Here is a 13,653-nt window from a genome sequence, read left to right on the forward strand (position 1 = left end):
CTGGGGACACGTATTGAAGACGACCTCCGAAAAGGTGTCTTAGCAAAGACCACCGGCAGGGGTTATCAAGGATCCACCTTAACCGGATCTCGCCCTTACGGTCAGACAAACAAGATTGATGAGGTCAACCTCGTCGAACCATCTGCCAAGAAAATTGAACGCCCCCAGAGAGTGTTCACCAACATAGGGTCAACTTATGCAAGTGCCTTGAAAAGGCTCATGGACCAAGGGAAGCTACAACCGATCGGGCCCACCCCGGACCCGGCCGACGCCAAGAAATCCCGATTTTGGAACCCCAACGCCTACTGCCAGTATCATCGATGGAAAGGGCATGATACCGAAAATTGCTTCAAACTCAAGCACCTCATTCAAGACATGATTGAGAAGGGAAATTTGCCTATAACCCCACCAACTAAGCCAAACAACAAGACGAATCCTCTGGGAATTCACGCCATCTCTGACGATGAGCCGACCCTAGACTGCTCTCATCTCATCTTGCCAATTGACGATGAGGTGAATGTTCTGGAAAAGGACCCTTCAGACGGAGTGTTCGTATTCAGTGCTGCCACTATGCTCATTATGTTTCAGCAAGTTGAGGAGGCCATTGCCAGCCTTTCTGAGAGAATCATCCGACTCGACGACGCCTACCGTCGACTCATCTTCAATCCCCCGACACCACGTCCGAGGGAGACTTCCCCAAGCATTCAAAACTACCCACCCCAGGATGGATTGCTCCCGCGACCATTCTGGCATAGGCCCCACGAAAATCACCTTCAAAATAACTACCTTCACGAGAATTACCCTCAAAATAACTACCCTCAAAATAACTACCCCCACAAAAATCGCCCTCACAAAAAAATATTCCCCAGAAGAACTATCCACCGAGGAATACCCCTCTGAGGTATCCTCGAGACCCTGAAATTAACGGCATATGGCGGGATGATGTTGATGATGTCTATGTCGTCCCAGGAAAGGAGAAGCGGACGAAGGAAATCGGACATCTCACCCGGTTCGGACGTCCCTATCAGAATTCGAGCAACCCAGCGGTCGTTCCAACAACGAATGACCAAATCGTCCCAGAGGTGGACACTCAACCAAAGGCTCCCGAGAACTCAATCCTGAAACAGCTCCAGAAAGCAAAAGCCGAGATCTCTATCTGGCAACTGATCGCAACGTCTTTTGAGCATCGACAGGCCTTGCTGCAGGCCTTGGGAATATTAACCGTGCCCTCCACTTCTTCCCCGGAAGAAATAGTGGCACACATGACAAGAGACGCCCCTGATCTGAGTAACCCGGTCGTCTTCTCCGACGAGGATATCCCCCTGTTCGGAGTCAACCATAACCTGGCCCTGTACATCACCGTGCAATGCCTCCAAAAGAACATACCAATGGTCCTCTTGGATGACGGTTCCGCCGTGAATGTCATTCCTCTCAAAACTGCCTACAAGCTGGGTATTAAGGAATCTGATTTAATCCCAACGAATCAAGGAGTACGCGCCTACGACGGCACTCGTCGCAAGGTCGCTGGGCTTATCACTCTAGCCATCGCAACCGGGCCACTAGAAAGACAAACCAGTTTCCAAGTGGTCGACATCGCCGCATCCTTCAACATGCTCCTGGGACATCCCTGGATTCACGCCGTCAAGGCGGTCACCTCAACGCTTCACCAAAAGATCAGGGTCCCCTTCAACGGGAAAACGATCACGATCCCTGCTTCCCCAATCAAAGCAGTCATGAGAAGTGGGGTAGCCTCCTAAGCCATTGAGGAGGACGACAATGAAATGTGGGGTTTCCAAGCTGTGAACGCCATAGCTGATGAACTAACAACCTCTGAATGTGACCCGTTCGCCAGCCTCACGATCAACCGTATCATGATGCGCCAGGGTTATTTCCCGGGCTTGCCGCTCAATCCGCTAAAGGACCCATTGCCTCCCTTGAAATAGGCTAGGGTCCCCAACATTCCCTTTGGGCTGGGATACGAACCTACTGACAAAGACATCCCGGAGATGAACCTCCTAATCCGAAAACGCAAGAAGCACGGAGTCATCCTCCGTCCCTACCACCTGACTCTCAACGGATACTTTGTCCTCGAGGGAGAGTCTGAACTCTACCACGGCTTTCCGGAGCCTATCTATGACTCTGTGGCGAAGGCTAGATACCCGGAAGTGGAAGTCTTCCAGGACTGCTACTTTATTCCAGACAACATCGAAACTGCATCAACCGAGTCCAAACCGTCACCATGCCTTGACGGACAAGCTGTCACACTACTCTTTGGGGAAGATAACATCAAACGCCTCGACTATGAGGACATCATCAACATCGCCCGAAAGACAATCGTTTGATCCAACCGCCTTGATCTCGAGCATCGACCGGAGAAAGCCACCCAAGGCTGGAGGAAAACCATCAAGTGGACCGATCACCAAGGCCGCATTCTCAAGATCACAACTGGAGAAGGCCCTATGTTCAAGGAGGGAAGTGATGAAGGATCCGAGTCTGAGTCTGAGTCGGTGTCAGAGTCTGTTATAGCTCCTAACACTCCAGATGTCCCAGTCAAGGTCCCCTTCCCACTGTTTTATCACAAAGCCATGGCTGATTCAGAGGCTGAGTCTACTAAGGTCACCCCCACTCCCATGAAAGGTGACAACCTGGAGCCTGTTCCAGGATCCACTTCCTCTGTCGTGTCGCCTCTGAATGACCACGAGATGTCTGTCCTTTCCGAGCTTTTCGCTCGTGCCAACTTAATGAACGCTAAGTTTGCTTATGACTCGTCTCATTTTAACTGCAATGCAATTCTGAATGATTATGAGGAATTTGACTTGAGTGACTACCCACCTCACTTAGCCAAAGAACTTGACAAACGGGAAACCAGAACCCCCATCATTGAGGAAACCGAGCCTATTAACGTAGGAACCGACAATACACCTCAAGAACTTAGGATAGGGACAACCCTGGACCCCTCGGAAAGACAACAGTTCATTGACCTCCTCCACGAATACAAGGACGTGTTCGCCTGGTCTTACAGAGACATGCCTGGATTGATAGAGAAATTGCGAGCAGCACCGATACCCATCAAACCCGGGGCTAAACTCTGTGAAATGAAGCTACGCCGGATGCGTCCCCGAGTGGGCCTTAAAAATCAAAGAAGAGGTGGACAAACAGTTCAAAGCGGGTTCATCAAAGTATCTCAATACTCCGACCGGGGTGGCCAACATTGTGCTTGCATCAAAGAAAGACGGGAGAATTCGGGTTTGCGTCGACTTCAGGGATCTGAACAAGGCAAGTCCAAAAGACGACTTCCCTTTGCCACATGTTGACATTCTGGTGGATAACACTGCCGAGCATGCTCTCCTATCATTCATGGACGGGTATGCTGGGTACCACCAGATTAAGATGGCTGAGGAAGACATGCACAAGACTGCGTTCACTACACAGTGGGGTACATATTACTACACGGCCATGCCTTTCGGCCTCATCAACGCCGGGGCAACCTATCAAAGAATCGTTACCACTCTCCTACATGATATGATGCACAAGGAGGTAGAGGTGTATGTCGATGACATGATTGTCAAATCAAAAGAACGGGACGGCCACATCAATGCCCTCCGGAAATTCTTCGCTCGTCTGCGGAAGTATAACATGAGACTAAATCCTTAGAAGTGTGCATTCGGGGTCACCTCCGGAAAACTCTTGGGACATGTCGTCAGCAAAAGAGGCATTGAGATTGATCCAACCAAAATCAAAGCCCTTCAACAAATGCCTCGGCCTAAGAACGAGAAGGAGATTCGGGGATTTCTCGGTCAGGTCCAGTACATCAGCCGGTTCATCGCCAAGCTCACTATGATTTGTGAACCGATATTCAAGAAGCTTCGCGCCTCCGATCACACCGATTGGGACGACGACTGTCAGAAGGCGTTCGACAGGATAAAGGAAATCTTATCCAAACCTCCTGTCCTCATGCCACCTCAACCAGGGATTCCTCTATCCCTATACCTGACTATTACCAACACAGCCATGGGCGCAATGCTAGCACAAACAGTTGGCAACGAGGAGCGAGCCATCTACTCTATCAGCAAAAAGTTCATTGAGTACGAGACGAGGTATACCCAACTGGAAAAGACATGCCTTGCCCTAGTATGGTCAACAAAGAAGCTGCGGCATTACATGCTCAGCTACACGGTCCACATCTACTCAAAGATGGACCCGGTTAAATACATCTTCGAAAAATCCATACTAAACGGAAGGCTGTCTAGGTGGACACTGATGCTATCCGAGTTTGACCTCAAGTTCGTACCCCTCAATGTTATCAAGGGAAGAGCAGTCGCCAACTTCCTAGCAGAAAATCCCGTCAACGAGGATCCAACGACCGACACATGGTCACTTCCTGACGAAGACATCCTTTGTGCCGACTCCGACGCATGGGACCTATACTTTGATGGTGCATCTAATCTGAGAGGCTTCGGGGTAGGAGTCCTTCTAATATCACCAGAGGGAGAACATGTTCCGATCTCGGTCAAGCTAGACTTCGCCGTCACCAACAATGCCGCTGAATATGAAGCATGTCTCATCGGCCTACAAGCAGCCATCACACTTGGCATCAAGAGACTGAGGGTCCATGGCGATTCCTCACTCATCATCAATCAGGTATCTGGATCATGGAAAATCCAATCTGACAGCTTAGCTCCCTACCGAGCGAAGATCAGTCAAGAGGCCGAATTCTTCGACCAAGTCGACTACTTCCACTTGCCGCGAGAGGAAAATCAATTTGCTGATGCCCTGGCAAAACTTGCCGCGCTCGTCAACATACCTGACGACATGACGTCGATGCCCCTATGTGTCGAAAGACGGAATGAACCAGCTCACGTTTGTGCCATTATCGACGACGTGGAAAGCCATGATGAACCTTGGTACCAAGCCTTCCTCAATTACAAAACCAAAAACGAATTCCCTCCCAACTCTGATCAAAGAGGACAAGGGGCCATCCGTTTACTTGCATCACAATTCGTGATAAACCAAAATCAACTCTACAAAAGAACACCCCAAGGAATTCTCCTCCTTTGCATTGACCATCACAAAGCCAAAAAAGTCATGGAAGAGGTTCACGACGGAGAATGTGGCCCTCACATGAGTGCAATGATGCTTACACGGAAAATCATGCGGCTAGGTTACTATTGGACAACCATGGAAGCTGATTGCCGTAACTACGTCAAACGTTGCCACAATTGCCAAATCTTTGCCAATATACAACACATACCACCATCCCTTTTATACACCATGACATAACCCTGGCCATTCTCAACCTGGGGCATCGACATCATCGGGAAAGTCAACCCGATAGGCACCAAGGGGCATTGCTTCGTCCTCGTCGCCATCGACTACTTTACCAAATGGGTGGAAGCGCAGTCATATGCAGTCTTGACTGCCAAACAAGTGGCCAAGTTCATTCAAAACAACATCATCTGCCGATATGGGGTACCCCATGAAATCATCAGCGATCAAGGCTCTCACTTCCGGGCGGAAACTCAAGCCTTGCTGGACAAATACAAGATCAAACGACATCGATCATCCCCCTACCGTCCCCAAACTAACGGAGCGGTGGAGGCAGCGAACAAAACTCTTGTTACCATTATCAAGAAAATGCAAGACAACTACCGCGATTAGCCGAGCAAACTCCCATTCGCACTCTGGGGATACCGAACCTCCATTCGAACACCGACAGGCGCCACACTCTTCTACCTAGCATACGGTATAGAGGCGGTTCAACCGGTGGAGTTAGAGGTCCCTTCTCTACGCATCCTACTGGAGAATCAAGTCCCTGAGGCGGAATGGACCCGTCGAAGGTACGAACAGCTCACTCTTCTAGACGAACGACGACTCAACGCCTTGCACAACGTCCAGCTATACCAACGACGTATACAACGGGCATTCAACAAGAAGGTCAAACCCCAAAACATCCGGGAGGGCGACTTGGTCCTCAAGTCAGTCCGAGCACCATTACCCGTCGATCCAAGGGGAAAATTCAAACCCAACTGGGCCGGGCCATACCTGGTCAAGAAGATACTTTCGTGTGGCGCAGTGAGACTGAGTGACCTAGATGGGGAGGACTTCACAAACCCGACCAACCTAGACCAACTCAAGAAATACTACCCTTGAACTCTATCAAGCAACAACCCAGCCTAGTTTTGCAACTAGTACCAACCTCAAACCTTTTCAAGTCAAGTTCCTCAATATGTTCTGATTTGAAATTGCATGTTTTATCGAGTCTAAGCTGCGGCACCTTGCCCGTTTCGAATGTCCTTTGATCCGTCAAAGGCAACGTCCATTTGCACTACAAAAACAAACCCCCTGAACTACGAGCATGGTTTGATTTCACCTCTTCAGGTGAATACGTAGGCAGTCCCTCTTATGCTTGAGGGATACAACCACAAAACCCAATTCGAATTCACAAAACCTCTCGAACTACGATCATGGTTTGATTTCACCTCTTCAGGTGGATACGTAGGCAGTCCTTTCTTACACGAGAAGGATACAACCATTTCCACAATCAAAAAAACATCCCCATCAAATAAGAGAAAGGGAAAACCATTCCCTTTCCCCATAAAATACAAAAATAAGCCTTTCTCCCTTTCCATAAAATACCACTTTCCCAAGTGCAAACGTTTAGGACGATTCAAATCGAATTGCCTTCACAAAACGGATGGAAGAAACAGGCGTTCACCATTTTCGACACGAGCAATCCTCTTATTTAATTAACAATGGGAGGGATTACATTTTCAACAACAAATAAAACTCGACAAGTCTACAACTTGTCAAAGCTAAGGTGTCAACTAAAACACCTCACATAATAAAACTAGCACAAAACACACAACAACTAGCTAGTACAACATAATACAAACTCACAACAATAATACAACATAATAATAAAGTGGGTAATGGAGGTCTTCACTCTTCCGTTCTACCCTTGCCTTTTCCTTCGGGGTACATCTTCCCCTTGTTCTTCTTGTTGGCCCGCCTAGCATGGACTTCCTCCTCGGAACGGATCCTCAACGGATCTAAGACGGCGACGGCCTCCGGTCTCGCACAAGACCCCATGTTCGACCCAAGACGAGCCAATGCACGGCCCACCATACTCTTGGGACCGGAACTCCTCCTCTTCGGTGGTCTCATCAAATCGGGAGTAGCTCCATCAACATATTCCTCAAAGAAGGCACGGTTGGCCTTGCCAACCTCTCGGTACTTCAAGTCGACAACCTCGTCCTTACGAAACTTGGATCTCTCTTCCAAGGACGGAGCACGTGACCACTTGACATAAGCAGGAGTCACCCATGTCGTGGCAGCGGGGTTTAACGCCTCTCAAAGCGGCCGAGTGGCCCACCACCTTTCGAAGAACTCCACAAGCTCGGAGTTCCGGAAAACATTCTCTTGGACAAGAGTATCTTGAGCGGGCACCTTTTGTTGATGCCCCATTTGCCTCATGAGCCTTTCGGGATAAATGAAGGAAACCACCTTCAAACCCACCACCATCAAAGAACGAGGACTAGCACCCGAAGCGGGCAACCCCGTGAAGGACCTCAAGTGCCACCACGGCACCACCCAACGGATATGAGGACCACCCTCCTCCGTCAATCTTGCGGCCCAATAGGCCTCGGTGGAAGCAAAACTATCCGGGTACAACTTCTTCCTCATGGTAAGGTGACGGAAGGAGTAAGAAGAAGGATTAACCGGAGGCTCTACATACCTTAGCCTCTCCAATAGCCACACTTGGAGGATCCTTGGCGATCCAAAAGAGGGAGCTTCACCACAAGAGCCTTCCTTGTCCAAAGCTTGGATAATCTCTCCAAGCACCAACCACGATGGATCTCTACCATGCTCCATTTGCTCAATTACATGGATGAGGGTCATGCTACCATGACATCTTGGCCCCTCCTTCTTCAAGACATCAACAAAGAGGTACACATGGACAAGGCAAAATGCAAGAGCCCTTCTTCTAGCCACCTCCGAGACATTAGCATCTAACCGATTCGAGAAGATGTTGATAAGAGCCAACATATCCACCCCATGTGGAGCAAGAAGAAAGTTGACTTGGCTTGTTGACAAGTCCAACATAGAACAGAATTTCTCCTTGTAGCACAACCGAGTCGGAGGAAGCACCGGAGCACAACCCGGCCACCCACCAATGGCTCCGATTTCTTCGACAAGAGGACAAAGCTCGCCTTTCGGAAAAATGAAAACATGATGTTTCGAATCCCAAAATCGAGAACAAGCTTCAAGAAACGAGGGTTGCACCTTGACTTGACGAAGCACCAACAATTGACCAACTCCCATGCAATCGAGTTGATACTTCTCGGGAGGCGACAAATCCCGACACCATTGTCGCAATGCGTTCTCCAAAGCATCCATGAAATATTTTTGTGGAAGAAGAGGAGGTTTTGTAGAGATGTTTTTGTGTTTCGGATGCTAAAACAATGAAGCGCAAACGTCCCTATTTATACAAATTGATCAGCGCATTTTTTTCAGAAAAAGAGGAGAGCCGGCTTCCATCGCCGAGCAGCTCGCGCCTCTTTGAGGCTTCCCCAGGATTCCCACTGTTGACTTGTCTCTTTCAACATGTGTTTCCTCCTGACACCTCAAACCTCCCGCCAGGAACCTCGCGCCTCTTCGGGATGATCCGGGAAATTTTGTGTTTCTTCACACTCACATTTCCTTGTTTTCGCGTTTTACGAAATCCGACACGGTTTCCATGATGCAGCTTTAAACATACGGGTTTTTCTTTTTTTTTTTAAGGGGGGAAGGGCTAGTCGCCCCGATCCGCGACGGATCGTTTCCATGTCAGTCGAAATTCCGAAAAAAAATTTCGCTTTTTCGCAATTTTCCGGCAAAAATCAAAATCGAAAATTGATAACACGACATCAATTTTCCTCAAAATTCAAGCACTCACAAATTCGAGTCTTGACCTCAAGAGCCAAATATACTCGCAAAGATCCTTTTCTAAAATTCTTTCCTGACGGTTTGAGTTTTATATTTTTTCGGGTCAATTTTCAAAATTTCGATGCAATTTAATTCACGACACGAGTTAATTGCTCAAATTTTCAAATCAATTCCTTTTGAATTCCAAACGTGACGATTTTGTCACGGAATTTTCAATATTCATTTCAAAATTTCAATTTTAACTTCAAGTAATCTTGGTTAATTTTGATTTCCAAACAAATGCTTTACGTGATTTTCAATCAAATCCTTTTACGTGTTTACGTTTATGCCTACGTGCTATCTGTTGCCTGTTTTTCTACACTAACGATGCAGGAACTGGTGCAAAGCAAATGGAGAATCAAACAGCCGACAGCGCTCCTCCGAAACACAACACAAAAAAGCCAAAAATCACAAAATAAACCACAATTCAAAAACACATATACAAACCGCCTTACGCAAAATACATCAACAAACGTCTATCATACAGACACTCGCCTAAAACAAACGTCTATCATACAGACACTGGCCTAAAACGAACGTCTATCATACAGACACTGGCCTAAAACAAACGTCTATCATACAGACACTGACCTAAAACAAACGTCTATCATACATACACTGGCCTAAGACAACGAACTGGGGGCTATCCGTCACCTACCGAACTAAGCACTCTTTATCCTCTCAAACGAAAAAGAAAGAGAGCAACAGGGGAAACAGAGGAGCAACAGTGAAAGCAGAGGAGGTTACCATGACGATAACCCTCCGTTCCTGCTCCTCGACAAAAAGAAAGACAGTGTCTTGCAGACTTCGGACGATGAGGAGGCCAAGAACCATGATGTGATGCACCATTCCGATACTGAACCCCACTCATCAGCCATCCTGCCCATGCGCCACGACGAAAAGGACAAACCGGCCATATTAGCTGCCTATCCGGATCTCTGCAGACAACGACCAATGATCGATACCCGATCGTTGGCCGGACAAAGGCCGCCAGGGAGAAACACAACCAAGCCTGTAACAAAAAACAGTCGACTCATCCCCTCCAGGATCGACTTCCTCCTCCAAAGACTCGACAACGGATCCCATAGGACCCAAATGATATCCTGCGATCAAAAACAGCAAAAAAAACGTCAGCCGAAATTTCGGCATTACGACGGCATGAAATGGATAAACCCAAAAACAAAAAAACAACCTGCAATACAAAAAACGAGGGGCAATCCCGCCCCCAAACCATTCACAAACAAAAAAAAACAAAAATGACTCGCCCCTCTTTTCAAGCAAAAGATGAGGCAAAACCACAAAAACGGCATTTCAAGACCCATACAAGGTCTGCCAACAACCCAAAATACATGCCCGACACAATGGAGATTTTTCTACGGTTCAAAAAGGCAATTCATACGCCAATTTGAGCACAAACCGGTCAAAAATTCAAAAACGACCGCAAAAAAACAAACGTGATTTTATCACGCCTCAAGGTGACCTAAAATACCAATAAGGTCCATTTCAAGGCAAACTGACTCAATTCAAGCCCAGACAAGCGCTTATTTTGTCGACGTAAGATCACCGCAAAAGGCAAAAATTCAATTTTGCCCACAAACATCCAATGAAGGTCCTTAAATGGCAAACACGGGTTTTCCCAACTACAATACAACCTAGTGGGACCCACTACCCAAGCAAATAAACTTGGCTTTGTGAAATGAGACGGTTTCTCGCCTCAATCACGTTTTTCGAGCATAGGGAGCGGGAACGGGGACCAAAATGCAAACTAAAACCACCCCTATACTCCTAAACAGGTTTCTAACCTAATGTAAACATCAATTTCACTCGAAATTGGCTCAATCAAAAACGCCCAATTCGATTTTTAGGGCAAAATTTCGCCCTAATTTAACCAAGCTAAAATCGACAAATTTGAAAGGATTCAAGAGGGAATACTTACCTTGAGATGACATTTGTTGACAATGGCACAAGAGAAAGCAAGCTAGAAGGTCCTTTAATGGCGATTTTGCGAGATTGTTGAGGTTGAAGATGAATGATCATCCGCAGCTCAACCTCGCGTCTTTTTAACAGAATATAGGGAAGCCGACTTCTATCGCCAGATTTCTCGCGCCTAAACCAGGCCTCCCCTTTGCTTTTTCAGCGAAAATTGGGCTTTGGCCCAATTCCCCACAACAAATTCGAATTTTCGTTGACGATATTGAATGTCGTCATTTCCTCGAAAAACAAACAAAACCAAATAGTGAAAATTCAAATTCGCTATTTTCAAAAACTTCAAGCAAAACGGCGATCGAAACCGCCAACTTCAAAAAATAATGGCAAAAATTCAAAAATCGCTATTTCAAGCAACGGCGGTCAAAACCGTCAATTTCAAAATAATAGTTGGAAATTGAATTCCACTATTTTCACCACACATGTCAACGGCGGCACATAAACCGTCATTTCAATTAATAGTGAAGATTCCAAATTCACTATTTCTTTCAAAACGTCAACGGCGGCACATCAACCGTCACTTCAATCGATAGTGAAAATTCCAAATTCACTATTCTTTCAAATGCCAGCAGGGGGCTTCCTCGCGAAACCCGCTCATTCCAAAATAGTGATAGTGAGAATCCATACTCGCTATTTCCCCAGCGACATCACGAGTTCGCTACTTTCAAAACAAGCCCATTCGACGCGGCTATTCCCATGGTCCATTAACCGACCATACCACGGCTGGCGAGCCTTACAACGCACCGCGGCTGGCGAGCTCTCCTCACATACGCACCATGGCTGGCGAGCCTTACAACGCATCGCGGCTGGCGAGCCTTACAACGCATCGCGGCTGGCGAGCCCTCCTCACATACGCACCACGGCTGGCGAGCCTTTGTCCGCAACCTTTCAAGGATACATCCCGAAGATGCCTCGGGTACATCTCCTTACCGTGGCTGGCGAGCCTTTGTCCGTAAACACTCAAGGACACATCCCGAAGATCCCTCGGGTACATTTCCTTACAATGGCTGGCGAGCCTTTGTCCGCAACCTATCAAGGATACATCCCGAAGATGCCTCGGGTACATTTCCTTGTCTCGGCTGGCGAGCCTTACAACGCACCGCGACTAGCGAGCCCTCCTCACGTACGCACCGCAGCTGGCGAGCATTCATCCGCAACCATGCAAGGACATATCCGAAGATGCCTCAGGTATGACTCCTTCTTATGGCTGGCGAGCCTTCGTACGCAGTCTAATGGACTTTAAACGACCCGCACGGACAATCGACACTTCTAAACGTTCCCGACGACAGTCCCGGACTCGTACCCTCGAGTCGCCTCGGCGTCGCCCTTCCCGACGGCGGGTCCTTGGCCCGAATCCTTTCGAGCCGCCTCGACGTCGCTTGTCTTCGAGTTGTAATCTTCGATTGACTGTGGACTCTACTTTGACTTTCGCCCGTCCAAGCCTCGGTCAAAGTAGGGGCTCAGAGATACCCAAGATCTCTGCCGAGACTCCAACAAACACCCGATGATTATGGGACTACAACATGTTTTGGGATCGCAACGTTTGATCGACAGTTTGTGTACAACTTTACGTCGGAAAACTTAAAACGATTTCGAAAACAAAACATTTCAAAAATACCTGGAGTGTTTAATGCACAACGACGGGGTCGCAATGACACTAACTAGAGTCAAAACCTACACCGGACCAAAAACCGACTCGAAAATTCAAAATCCCGACTCCAACAACGAGTCAAACCGAGTCAACCACAAAAACAAAATATCTCAAGCCTTCTATACTAAGTTTTCCCGGATTCATGAATGGTCAAGTACCAAACATGTGACTACAAAACCTAGGATAGAACAAATCATGATTGCGTTTGTTGTGATAGTGACAACACAACTCGAAGTGCCGCGACGTGGCTCGCGCCTCTTTGAGCAGCCCAGGTGGCCACGTCACTCAAAACTCACACAACCACTCATTCTCCTATAAATACCCCTCAAATGTTGCCCATTTGAGAGTGACGCGAGTGTCCGCCCCCTCTTTTCTCCCTTAAAATTCTCGACTCGACTTCTGAAGTCACAATCCGACGCGTGTTTACGACCTACCGATCGTAAACACGAGCCTTACACATTGTTTGGTACCGTCATCGTGCATTAAATCACTTGTCCGACCACTTTGACCACTACACCATCACTTAACTTTTAAAACACTCTTTTACTTACCAAAACGGTTTTAAACCGAATTTTTTTTCGATCAAACAAGTTGTTACACTTACGTCGGTCACTCGCCATAACCAAACATGTAAGTATGAGGGTGTAAAAATCCTCTTTTATTATGTTTTCATTTGTTTCATGACTTTAACATGCTAAAACATGCATAACATGAACCAAAACATGGAATAAACGAGCCAAAACTGATTTTTGGTCTGAGGAAGAAGCCCCTTAGGTCGCCAACTGGCTCGCGCCTAAATGGGGTACTCAGACCAGAGATCAACCGTGTTTGTTCTCGTCATTTCCCTTAATCCATTTTTCATATTTGTAATCGGTTTTTACCATTTCAAGTATTTTCGAAACCTTTTTGTTTCATTTCACATGTTTTTAACCATAAAACATTTTTCACTCTTGGTTCCTCATACCATGACGGTTAAATCCGTATTTCGGTGATAATATTTGGTTAATGACATTTAAAAGGTATTTCAAAGCCTTTTATTTCATTTCTTTACA

This window comes from Silene latifolia, chromosome 2 (genome assembly GCF_048544455.1).
Source record: "Silene latifolia isolate original U9 population chromosome 2, ASM4854445v1, whole genome shotgun sequence".
Classification (NCBI taxonomy): Eukaryota; Viridiplantae; Streptophyta; class Magnoliopsida; order Caryophyllales; family Caryophyllaceae; genus Silene; species Silene latifolia.